The 14525-nt window shown below is 29.2% G+C and overlaps 1 protein-coding gene across 1 annotated transcript in view; it reads right to left on the reverse strand.

The window, feature by feature from the left end:
• Nucleotides 1-14525, reverse strand: part of LOC107166653 (glutamate receptor ionotropic, kainate 2-like) — a 210905-nt gene that overhangs the window by 58884 nt on the left and 137496 nt on the right. The gene's annotated exons all lie outside the window — the stretch shown is intronic.

Raw genomic sequence — 14525 nt, forward strand, 5'->3', positions numbered from 1 at the left:
AGATCACTACTCATATCTGTCTACTGCATAACTGTCGTATGGCTAGGTTCATTAGACACCGAAGACTTTAACAAAATCATGAATTTGAATGACCTTGATTGGGCTGCACATTTTCTGATACATTGCAAATATTATTGACTAGCTACGTATTTTCTTAATCGTATAATCGTGTTTAGCTGATGATTGATGGGCTCGCGGATTAATTGGCCAATGATCCCAAGTACCTTTTGGAATTATATTATTAAGCATAGGTACTGTTACTTTATTATCATTATCATTATCATCATCATCGACTTAGTATTATCATTTGGTATATTATAATAATATTATCGTATTATTTGCAGCAGCAATTAGTATACGTTTGATTGCATAAACCCACTGATAGTAGACGCGTGTGTCTCCAGGGATATTTCAATGCCCTAGGCCGTTTCTGAAAATTTGCTTTTATAAGTACCCTCCACAATACGATAAATGAAGCGGTGGGTGCACCAAGTGAGTGCGTTATTTTGAGTAACACTGAAATACACTGGCATTTACCGTATGGTTTGGCGTATGTCAGTGACTTAATTTCACATATATTACGATCTTGCGATGTTCTGTCAGAAGAGTGGATAAAACAACGAATATTCTTGAATAAGTTCTTTTCCGCTGCGTAGGAAACCCGTCACGGTGGCTTAGAAACTTGCTGCCGAGCGTATATAGGATCGCAAGTTTGCTGGTATAAATGTGAGCTACGTTTGTTTGGCCGAGAGAAAAACTTTTTTTTTAAAACCCTAAAAAAACGGATATTAAAAGTTGGTGGAGATGACGTTTTCCGTTTGAGGTAGATATAAGCAGAAGCTAGACGTATCCACGAATGATAATGATGTAGTTTTTATTTAGGCGTAAGAAGACTTGGATTCTATGGTATTATAACACGGAGAATTTTAAGTTAAAATAAAACCATGAAATAAATTAAACCGAATTCGATTTAATTTGTTTTCTGAAATCTCGAATAAGAATTGCACATATTACGATACAATCGTTTGGCTATTATCCTAAATGCATTCAATTAAAACGACACAAGTCGTAAAATATGAGCAAACAAAAACAATTGCAAAAAAAAAGAATGAGATAACTTTACTACACAAGTAGGTTACATCATATTGGTTTGTATTGTGGTTTTTTGAACCAGATTTTGTCTTTACGGTGTTTTAACCTCGAATTTATATTTTTAAAACATCTATACGTGATAAATTTAAATACATACACGAGCAACAGTAATACTCTGCCCTTTCGTACCAAATTTTATGGAATCAAAAGGATTTGCAAAATTTACTCGTACTTATACTTGAAGCCTTAAATACGACATCCTAATATCGACCGCGCCACACGCGCACACATGCGCGACGGTACATCATATTATTACGTAAATGTATAGACACCACACGGACTGATATATTTTGAATTTGCAAACCTTTTTTGGGATTTATCTGGGCCGAACTTTTAAATCAGAGAAAAACGTGGAGAGCATTGTAATCGCCCAATCGGACAATTCTTTTTTTTTTTGCAGACATTATGAAGGTTCAAACTACTGCTGAATTTCTCGAAGAAATTCATGGCAAAGTTCTCGGGACTTATTTGTCCTTTCTCGACGTGCGTTGTTCCGAAAACTAGATTGTTTTATTTTATTCTTTTTGGGATACAATTCAATTGGTATTTTCTAACTAGATGACATAAATAAAAAAAATAAAAATAAAAACAAGGGGTACACACAGTTTATCAATTTTAACCCAAGTCTTCGCGTTTTAAATATCCTCATCAGATATCTATGAGGTTTTTTGAAACCAACTATCGAGGATCGCAAACATAATACGTCCAACTTCGGCAAAGGGTATGATAATATTATTACAGTAATATTGCGACCATTGTATAATAAGTTTTCACTTATTCAATAAATGAACAAAAGTATTTTTGTTAATATTTTACAGTGTTGTTTAGTTATAGTTAAATAAATTATTATTATTATAAGTAGGGCTGGAATTTTGATGCACTTTGCCTTGTTTTCCAAAGTTTACTGTCCAATGCTCGTCTGGTCACAAATTTGTTATATATACCTATGATTGAGAATAAGAAAGTTTATTTTGCATTTTTTTGGATGTTTTAGTTTTTAGGTCATTTTCTTAATTTTTTAGGGCATTTTAGAGTTTTTGGAGCATTTTTTGAGTTTTTGGAAACCAAGTATGAATTTGAAATTTTATCTTAAGATTTTTACACCAACATGGTTTTTATATAAATATAACAGATTATAAGAAGGTAGGCACTCGTAATTTTTATTATATTATCGGACAAGGTTTGATTAACCACTACCTGCATTTCCTGAATATAATATATTAATAATAATAATAAAATAATAATATAATAATAATCTTCAATCGATAAAATCTACGTCCGATGATATCGTTCGGCGTCCAGTACGAGTTTTGTCGTCGTAAACACCGTTTTATCACTCTAGTTAATTGTTTTTGATAATTTAATATAAAAATTCCAAAAGTAAGCTGTTCGATAGCGAGACGACTACGTGCGTTTGTATACGAAGTTGGACATAATATTTTTTCTACCAACGGATTGGTGTTATTCTGTAAAATATGCAACGTGAAAGTTAATGCTGAAAAACGATTTACCGTACAACAAAATGTATCAAGAGATAAACACGTCAATGGAAGTAGAGCAAAGTAAATTAGAAAAAGAGAAAAAGAATACACAAAGGTTTATTACATAAATACCAAACAGGTCGGAATATTTTTTAGATTTAACTCGTACATTTTTGTCATGTAATATTCCGTTATATAAACTCGAAAATCTTGCGTTTGCTAAATTTTTGGAAAAGTGTATAAATAAACAAACGCCTGATCTCTCTACATTACGAAAAAATTATGTCAGTATATGTTACGATGAAGCTATACAGATTATTAGGTCATACGTAGAAAATAAAAAATTATGGGTTTCTATCGATAAAACGACGGACGCCAATAGTCGTTATGTTGCCAATGTTATAATAGATACATTAGAAGTAGGTAACATAGGTAAAATGTTTTGATTAAATTCAGAAGTGTTAGAAAAAAACCAATCACAGTACAATTGCCAAAGTTTTCGATAAGTCTTTATCAATATTATGGCCATAAGAAATAAAAAAACGATAATGTTCTTTTATTTTTAAGTGACGTTGCTACGTACATGGTAGAAGCAGCCACATCGATTCAAACTTTTTATTCGAAAATGATACATGTTACTTGCTTGGCGCACGCCTTGCATAGAGTTGCTAAAGAAATAAGAAAACATTTTCCAGATATTGACGAATTGATAAATAACGTAAAAAAAGTATTTTTGAAAGCACCATCGCGAATCCAAATATTTAAAACAATAGCACCAGATATTCCACTAACTCCTCGGCCTGTATTAACACGTTTGGGGAATTGGCTTAATTCTTCTATGTACTATTGTGGACATTTCGAACTGATTAAAGAAATTATTAATCAATTAGACACAGAAGACGCAGTTGCAGTTTCTAAAGATCAGAATTTATTTTCTAATGTAAATTTGAAACATAACTTAATATATATTAAGGATAATTTTAGCACATTAGCAACATCTATAACTCAATTAGAAACTTCTAGAGTACCTTTGATTGATTCCATTGACATTATTCAAAAAACAAAAGCTGAAATTCAAAAAGCACCAAATCAAATAGGAAAAATCATATGGCGAAAACTTACTACTACTTTAAATAAAAACAAAAGATTTAAAATCATTTCCGATATATCTGATGTTTTTAACGGTCAAGGCGCAACAAATGAAATTCTGGATGATCTTACAGCGAATGATTTTCCATTCTTCAAATATTAGTCAATCACTTCAGTAGATGTTTAAAAAGTTTTTCGATCTACAAGAACTTACTGGCAGACAACAGAAGACCATTTTATTTGAAAATTTGAAACAAGCTTTCGTGGTTCAGTGTAACAGTTCAGAATGTACAGGTAAATAAATATACGATCTAACCCTATTAAATAATTTATAAAAATATTTTTTTTCCAGATTAAACGAAGTCCAACTTTATAAGATCTATCTTTGTGTACAACTTTTTTTTTAGATTTATACTAAAACCACGTATTTACACCTGTAATATATTTTTATAGTGCATTTTTTTAAACTTTTTATTGTAATTTATACTAAAATTTTAGTAGTGCATTATTTAGAGTTTTTAGGTCATAAAAGCATTTTATAGTGCATTATTTAGAGCTCTTAGGTCATAAAAGCATTTTTTTAGGGCATTTTTTTGGGGTTTTTTAGGGAATTTAAATCCCAGTCCTAATTATAAGATACCAGTTATAGTAAGCGACATTGAAAAAACAAAAGTTTTTGATCCGAAAAAAATCTATCACTTTAAATGTAAAATGATATGTAAACATTTTGTTGAGTTCGTGTTGAAGGAATAATTGTTATTTTTAGCTTATATTTTTTTTTCTTTCAAATAGGAAATATAAATTAAGATGTCAAATTTGAAGTACTAACCTAGAAATTCATTTTTGGTGATTTTTCAAAAGAAAAAGAAATATGATAGTAATGTAATACGAATTACGATTGCAGAAAAACCAATTGAAAGTAAGTAAAAAAGTAGTTATGACGTCTTGCTTGATCAAAGTTATATTCTCCACAGAAGCACCTTTATAATTTATTATATGTTTGTATAACTTTCAACAATACATTTTACATAAAAAGGTCACATTTTTTATCATCTTTATTTTATCCGTAGATTTATTCACTTTTTTCTCTAAAATTTGTCTGTTTATTTATTTTTAACCGTAGAAATTCAATAATTATATCAAAAAATACTAAAATATATTTAAAGTTTAATTTGTCTTATTTACAACGATATATGACGCTGTAAATTATGTCACAGTTTAGTTTAAGCGAGACAAATAAAATATATTTAAAATCAATGCAAACATGTAATAGATTCAAAAATAGGGTTTCACAATTTATTAACACAATCATTTTTTTTCCAGTTATAATATCATTATAATACTATATAGTCAAATAGTATTGTTCTATTGTCATGATTGGTGATGATTGTTATACAACAAATACAATTAGACGGCTTAGGTAAAATAAATAATTATTTAATTTCTCGTTTTCTAACTTTCTATTCCTTCTATAATACTCTAAATCTTATCATAATGTAACAATTAAGATTATATATAGTTTAATAATGTATCTTAAAATGTAAGCCAATAAGCTTAGTTATTGAGGTTTTAAATAAATAATAATAATAATAATAATAATAAATAACTATTTAATACGCAGAAAATAATATTGCACATTCACACGAAGCTACGCAGAGTTATACGTTATACAGTAGGTACAATATAACAATACAATTATATATTTTAAAATAGGTGTTGAAAATTTGGTAAGTTTGTCCAATATAAAGTCGACCTTTTAAATAATTCCTACACTAAGGAGAAATAAATGCACTTTTGGAGGAACTGTAACTGAACCCAAAACACTTAAAATATCTATGACCGGTATCGAGTATAAATATTTTCAAGTAACGTAACATATTACATTTTTTTTTTTTTTAAATAAAATAATAATATACTGGGTTGTAAAACGATTGTTAATTTTGTTTTTACTTCCATGATTTCTTTTTAGTTAAAGGTGCTGTAATAAAGTAATGTAAATTTTGCTTAGATTCTTTTGATTTTGGTAAAATCTTAAACTTAAAAGTGCGATTTATGTATATTTAATATTGCGTATATAATACGCCTATGTAAATTTATATTTTGTTTATGAATACAAAGCCGAATATAAAAGCTAAATAAAATTTAAAAAAAAAAATAATGGAACCGTTTAACAATGGTTTTAATCATAAAATAAAATATAAAAAATAACTTTAAGTCTATATTTTTATTACTTTAAAACTGAAATCGAAATCAGAACCTTTAATACAATAACTTATTTCCGAATCTATAGCATCTGATTTGAAAAAAAAAACAAATGGTTAGGTTCTAACTATAAAATTAGATCTCTGGTTTGCTTGTTCGGAGTTTCAAAAGTCACACATTTCGACGAGGTTTATGCGTCGATAATTTGATACAAGTGTTTGTCTTTTAGCGTACAGATATTTAGTGATGCCGTTACAAACGGCACAGCCGACACGAAAAACGAGTAAAAGTCGAGTGGTAAGAGATTTTCGTAAACGAAAACCCAAAGAAAAAAATTAATAAGTAAATAATAATAATAATAATTATTATTATTATTATTATTATTATTATCATTATTATGTGGGTCTTCGCAGTCGACTATTAGATGTGTGCCCGTGTCCAGTGCACTGATACAGAGAGAAATTGGACGGGCTCCAACGACGGGATTATTACTGGCAACAGTCGGGACATTAAACATGGCTTTTAACGGTCGTCCCCGTTCGCGGTTTGCGAAAATCGGCCGGAACCATTTTCACCCGACTTAACAGTTTTTCGTCGTCGTTTTCTCCTCCTAAGTATTAGATTCTATAAGCTGTAATTTTTTTACGCCCAGTCTCGACGACTGCTGCAGCTGGTCACACATAAAACCCGATTGTTTTCACAGGGTGGGAGTGCGGGCGCGGGACTATATTAAGTGTATATGTCTCTCACACTTTTTCTCGGACTTCGTCGTTTTTATATAATAATCAAATCGGTTGAAGCGAGTTGTATATTATCTGACATATTACGGTTGAAAAAGAGCGAGAACGGTCGGGAGTAAAAAGGAGGAGGGCAGGAAGAGGAAGAGAAGAAGAAGGAGATAAAGGAAAAAAATAAGTATGTCAGTAGCGTCTGCCATATATATAATTTTAGTGGGTCGATTGAATTCGAGGCGTCTAAATTGATGACGAGAGTCGACGTTTTCGGACGTGATCGACGGAATAGATTAATTGTTTTTGGGGAATTCACCTAGCGTATAGTATTAAAAAAAACCAAATATAAAACGGGACTGGATTTCTTCTATTCATTTTGGTAATTTTTACGTCCGTAATATATAATCTTATAAGGCTTGTAACGCTATTCAATCAACTTCTTGTGCACATGTAATTGGATATTTAAACTTGCGGCTTAGTTAAAATAAATAAGCAAATAAACATACCACCAACCATTTTCTGCCAACATTCGTCCATTTAATTCGGTTGTTACGGCTGAATAACAATAATAATAATACGAGAGTTAAGTTTTCAGAAGTGAAAGTTCAAAAAACAAAATAACAAAAAACGGTTTCAGTATGAAATGCGCCCGCGAATAAAAGCTTGATGGCAGCTGACAGACACGCAAATCTACGTGTCTAAATTCTTACTTAGTTTTCAGCAAACTGACATAAAAAGATATATAAAATAAAATATTTACATAGAACTTGAAGTGTAAAAAAGATTTACGGCAATAAAATAAACGCTTGTGTGTGTATGTGCGCACCTGCATGTAAGAAGGAACTTTCGATTACAACATTTGTATTGATGACGACGTTGTTAGCTGCTGTCGGTAACGAGATTTTAAAAAAACGCAAACCATTAAAACAGTTATCAAAGATGTTGTAGTTGTTTTTTTTTTTTATTATTTTAAAAGTGTTTATTTTGATTACTGTTACGCGTTTAGTAGGTACGATTATTATTTTTTTATTTTGTGCGAGAATACTGAAAATCTGAAAATGATATTATATTATAACGCAGAATATTAATGATAATTATACTGATATATTTGAATTTCGCAAAAAAAGATGAAGCACTTTATGAATGAAAGAAAGAACACTTTGAATTGATTGTTCAATTAATGAATTCATTTGACTATTAAACAGTTAATAAAATTTGTGTTAATTACATAAACCTATTTAATATCACCTCTTTATGTTTCAAATGCATGTTTGAATACATTTTTATTCATCAATAGATAGACAAATTCATAAACAAAAAATATCATGATATTGAATTTACTTTCGAGTTGCAATTAGGTATCTATAGATGGATTTTCAGATTAAAAAAATGTATTTAAATTATGTGGTAAATTTTTTAAATAACCCAGAAATCTTTCAGAATGAGAGTTTTGCATGAAAAAATTATCAAAAGACGTATGTTTGGATTTAATATCTCAAACTCAAAACAGTGTTTTAATTTAAAAAGATTTTCAGTTACTCAAAGTCTTGGTCGTAGAATAATACAATAAATATTTATCCTGAACTTTAAAATTTAATCAGGCACAAAACGTGGCGACTTATATTAATTACTCGCGTCTCAAAAGGTGCGTATGTAGAATATAATATAAAATCGGGTGGTTTGATAATCATATTATACTTACCTACTTATCGCACTACGCCACAAAATTCTTAAAAGAAAACGTTTGTATAGACATGCAGTAGTGATGGTGTAATATCAATCCTATTCACTACATCGTTAACGGGTTTCTACGGTTTGTTTGAATAGTTATTGTCGATTCACTGCAAATATCGCTATGTTTAAGTTTTTAATAAATATTAGAGACGAACATTAAGCTTCTGTGTTGGCGGGTGTGATGCTCAAAATCCACCAAGCAATCAAATTACGGTGCCAAAGTGACAGAGGGATTTTTTCCCTCGACGTGCCAACATTTATTATTATTTCCGTCACCCCGGCTCATTGTTTTTGTTCGTCCTAAGAGATTTGAGGTTTGAAAGCCAATGTTTGAGTTAACACACACGTGGAAAAAGGGAAAGGTTAAACAGTGCACTGCAGCTGAGTTGGAGAGAAAAACATTTATATATTATTAATGTGATATATAGAAATAGAAACACTGCGCGCATACGCTCTTGTGGCAACCTGCACGAAGTTGTATAAATTAATTTTTCGGTAAAAGTTTTCAACAACGTGGGTTAGATGAAGTTAAAAATAATGGCACAAGAAGACAAAGGTTTATATATGTTTTATATTATTTGGTACAAAAACGAATGAAAATACTTATTTCAGTGGAGCGTTTTCATTATAGTCATTATGTTGTCGTACGTTCCTAGAATCCTTAAGTATACGAGTAGTCTAGTAGTCTAGTTTTCAGTACCCGCGTGAAAATAATAATATGTGTTTTTTGTTTCCCCATTTGCGTATAGGTACAATTTATGCGACAACCGAACGACAACTTTACTGTCTGTATTATACATGTCTGTTGTATGGATATAATATATATTGCACAATATTAACAATATTATGACTCTGACATTGTAAAAACATTTTAAAATAACAACATAATTATTATAAAAAGAAAATTATAGCTCTGTTTCTGTGCAGTCTTCTCTTAGTCCTCACAAATATAGGATACATCTCATATATAAGTCTTGTTGATATTTTAAGAATATATTTTTAATTCACTCATTTTATATAGATGTTTCCGACGTTCCGTGGACGTTTGCCGAGTAAGAATCTAGGGTAAAGTTAACTAAGCTACGATTGTTGATCGGTTGCTCGAGGTATCCAAAGATTATACATTAATAGAATATTCTAAATAACGGGAAAAAGTTCAAGGTATTGAAATTTACGATTTTTAATTAGAAAACTTCGAGTTCATCCAAGTTTGAATGTAAATGCAATTTCTGCGTTTATCATAATATATTTAGGTGTAAAAATCGATGCATACTAGCTGCCTCCAAAAATACAAGAATCACCTTCCACCATGCTTCTTAATATATATTGTTATAGATTATAGTATTATAAAAAAACAGAAGATTGTTTCACCAGATGACACTCTCCACCTAAATAGTACGAAAAAATATCAAGAATTTAAAAAAAAGATCTTCGAGTACATTTAAAAATTTAAAAAATAAGAATTTTAGTAAATTCACAATTTATTGAAAAAATGAGAGTCTGCATACTGATGGATTCGTCATCTATAGATTCACCACATGGACCCTGTATCATCAGAAGAACATTTGTGTAGAAATTATAGACCTTTTTAACTTCACGCAGTGTACTTATCCGACATATACATGGTGTTCCGCAAGTATTTACCCATTACGATATCTCCTGAGATAATAAATCTATCATAAATCTTTTTTTTTTTTATTAAATTCAAATGGAAAAGGGATACATGGATTTGATTTTTTAATTAAATTAAATGTTTTGGTAAAGAAGTTAAAAAGTAATTTTCAATTTAAAAAAAAAATAAAGATACATAAGTACTTGTTTTATTGTTTACTTTGCTTAAAATTTTGACCTGTCAACATTTTATTTTCATTAATCATGTGGTTTTTAATATTTTTTTAAGTTTATTGATAAAACAACAAAAAACTGGTTTTATCAGGGCTGCGAGTCCTTCTCTAAGACTAATGGGTATATCCTTACGGAACAACCTGTATATTATTAAACCTAGCTAATGGTTACTATGTAGCGATTTGAAATTAATTTCAAACATGATATAAGTGTAGAATTCTCATAAAATATCGTTGTTTATGATATCATAATGTGAAAATATATCGTTAATGTCCAATGGCGTGCTATCTGTTCATATCTATATTCTATATCGTTGTGTTGATTAGATATACAATTTGAAAATGATTTTAAAAAATAAAATAAAAGCATATTTGATGTAAGCTATTGACGTGTTCGATCCGATATAATCGCGTTATTATACTCATATAATAAAGGGTCGTTTGCGTTAATGTCCCTGAGCGACGTTGTTGTATTATAATAATGTGAACTAATATTCTCGTATTTCTATAACCTGCGCAGTGAGCGCGTATTTGGTCACTGATTTCAGCCAGTTATAATGTGCTGGCTGTTGTAGTAAACCGACCGGTGTTTATGAGTTTTTACATTTAGACGCAATCGATTTTGTGTATTTTTGTCTTCGTAAAAATTAAAATATATGCCTACCCATTTTATTTATGAAACAAATATCGATGTCATGACAGTAATTTTTTCTTCGGTCCTTGCAAGTCGTATAATATACCATACTATAATATTATATACTTGTTTAATTTCACAAACTTACGAAAATAATATTATGTGATAATTTTTTTGCTATGATTATTTATAGTGTAAAATATAAATTGTTATTTTTACAATGAACGTAACGTAGAGATTTTATGTTAGAATATTTTTGAATAAAAAAAGCCCATTATTATTTTACATTACACACACTACCTCCTAAAAAGGCTCAACAGTCTCCTATAATAATATATTGTTATGCACAATAATAGAAAAATTAAATAATTGTAAATATTATTCACAAAATAAAAAGATTCATTAATTATTATGAAAAAGTTATTGAGTACTAGTTATGAATTGTGTTCGACAAATTGTTTATTTTTGCAATAATTTCAACGCCGTAGTAATGATGAAAATAATTGAAATGAAAGGGATGAGGTGGGATCGTGGGGGTTAATGTTAAAGAGGTTTTATTGAGCAAGAGGTATTTAAACCACAATTATTATTGTATTTTTATAGTAATTAATTAGACGTTCATTAATTTTAGAATAATTAAAAACGTGAGTAAAATTCATATGAAAAAAAAATATTACTTAAAGAATTGTTTTATCTCAGTTTGAATACACGTTATAATTATTTTATACACAAGCCAAGAAATTCTATCTTCAATAATGGAGTTATTTAAAATTTGATTTTCGAATAATTAAATATAGATTGACCATACTATTTCAAATGTTTGAGATTATTATACTACTTAAGGAGTGTATTTTAGAGATAAAAATGCTTAAAAATGTAATTTGGGTGTAATATTGAGTGTAGTATTTATTATACTTTCACCATTTTTTAAAAATTAATAATTTTGATTAATTAACACTGATAGTATTTTGAAAAACTATTCTTTAATTATTGAAAAATATGATAGGGGTGTAGCCACCCTGTATAATGTGTGATGAATAATATTATAATGAATACGGTGCACAGAACACCATTCAATTAGTATATAAAATTAACTGTAAAATGTTTTTTTGATTTTTCTTAACAACTTTAAAATGTAATGTTCACCAATGTATTTCGTATTTGGCCCTGGGTAAACTTGTTTTATTCGACCCGAGCACGAAGTAATTCCTTTTCAACGAGGTAATAGTGTAGTTTTCACCCAGTGATTTCGTTTTAATTTTTCGACCCTTTTTCGTATTGTGAAATAATAACGACCCATTGGGTTTTATTGGATAAATTGAAATAATATGTTGTGGACAAAAAGTATTTTGGCCAGAACTCGTGTTTATTAATCAGGGTTGGTGAAGAAAAACCATTAAAACGTTAATGTTGGACGGGTGTGTGGTAAATGAAACAATGTAGAATCTGTCATTATTAATGACTACCAGACTCGTACACGAAGTTCAGCAAACCCGCTGTGCATTTCCTAATTGAGATACCAAAGTCTCTCCCTCTCCCTTCACAATATAACCGATAAGAGACGAGAGGTAAAACGCTTTTTTAGATGGCTGGTAAAAAAAAAAACAAAAACAAAACAAAATAATAGTTGAATTGGAATACACTTTTTTAACAATTACACATATTATATTGGTATACCTATGATCAACACGACGCGTTTGATGGAGACGTGATTGGAAGTGTTAAGACGGTTTGAAAAGATAAACGACACGTTTTATGAAAGACACGACTTTTATTGAATTTATACAAATACGCAATACGTATTTATTAACAGTCAATATTTACGTTGCGACGGCGACTTGGACAAAAGCTGCCGCCGCCGATTACCGTTGGCTCAATCGCAGTTGTCGGCCATGCTCTCACGACATCGGTAGATATATATAGATATAGTGTTCGTTGCAAAAACAACCGCGATTATTTTGATTTTTATATTTTTAAAATGTTTAATATCAACAAGAATATTATTATATTTTAAGAACGAGTGTTCGTCATGACGGCATCATAATATACAATATAGTTATGATAATAACTCTGTTGAATGAAATGTACAGAACCCAATAATTGATAACACCCTCTGTTCCTATATAAGCAAGTACAGCAATTAAATACAATTTTACAAGTAATCGAAACACTTGGGGGAAACAGAATAGAATAATAGAAAATAACAATATTACAATAATATAATGCAATGAATACAAATAAAAATAAAAACATCAACATTATTAAAACCTAATGACTAATAGAATTGTATTTTAATCAAAAAAATGTGATTAAATATTTGTATTAAACGTATTCAACTTTGATTGACTTATCTCATAATTCACAGATCATGTATAGAAACCAATTAGATACCAAGTATTATGCTTTAACATATTTTGTCCCGTTTTAATAGATATTGAACTAAATTGAACCGTATTTACCTACTTAAAATGATATACGGATTTTTGATAGTGGTTTGAAAATAATTAAATACTTTAGATAAATTATTTTTATTTCAGGTATATTTCCTATCCAAACAAAAATTAAATAGTGCTTGTAAAAAAAATGTATATGCCATAATATTATACACTATAATTATTATAATAGTAATATGTAAGTTATGTAACCATTAGCAACCAAATATGTTAAAAATAATAATTTATTTCTTGTTTCGCAGGATGAAAAAAAAATTGGATTTGAGCTATCCTTTAGCTATTTAGGGGTTTTAAAAATAAGCTATTTAAATTATATTCACCCTCAAAGTCTCAAGGAATTTATTGACATAACTCTCATTGAAAACGGTTCAGTTATAATAATATTATTGTAATACGTAACCAGAGGCAACTATTTATATAGTAAAATATAACTAATTTCTACCTTTATTACATCACAACATGTAATCAATGGCAACCATTTATAAACAAAAAACCGATTATAGAAAAATCTAATCGAAAACATACATTTCAATTTTTCCCAAACTTCCTATCATTCCAGATAAGTTATCCAATTTTTCTTCTGTAATAAAACCTCATTTGAAATAATATTTCAATAATATTATTACAAACATATTGTATAAAAAAAATAAGTGGTCAAGTCGTCCTCGATTGGTACTCTTACTAACAAAAAGCTTTTACTTTTATTATACAGACTGCTACTAAAAATAAAAAATAAAAATGCTGAATTATTGAAGGTTCTTCCAGAACTCTTCCTCATTGTATTCAAGTGTTATTTTAATTAAGTAGCTATGCAATTTCTGTATTATTCATAAACTTAAGATTTTCGACGCTTATTAAATTGCGTTAAATTGGCAATTTCAACTGAAAAGGTGGAAGAATTTAAAACAGGAATAAAAATAATATTAAGTGTACGAATTCATAAATATTAAATTGCTCGTGTTAAATATATCTGATGACACCAAATGCAAAATTAAAAATACAAAAAATCAACAATAAAGTAAATTGTTGCAATTTAAATGTATAAATATAATTGTTGGTGACTAATACCATTGTTTCGAACATTTATAATTTCATAAAATTTCAAAATAAAGTTTACTTTTAAATCAACAAAATTAATATTTAAGTATACCTTCTACCTTTTTTTTCTCCGTTAGTATCGAGAACCATGGTGCCAGTACTTCTTC

Source organism: Diuraphis noxia, unplaced genomic scaffold (assembly GCF_037042655.1).
Source record: "Diuraphis noxia isolate RWA-SAM2 unplaced genomic scaffold, SU_Dnox_SAM2 contig0003, whole genome shotgun sequence".
Classification (NCBI taxonomy): domain Eukaryota; kingdom Metazoa; phylum Arthropoda; class Insecta; order Hemiptera; family Aphididae; genus Diuraphis; species Diuraphis noxia.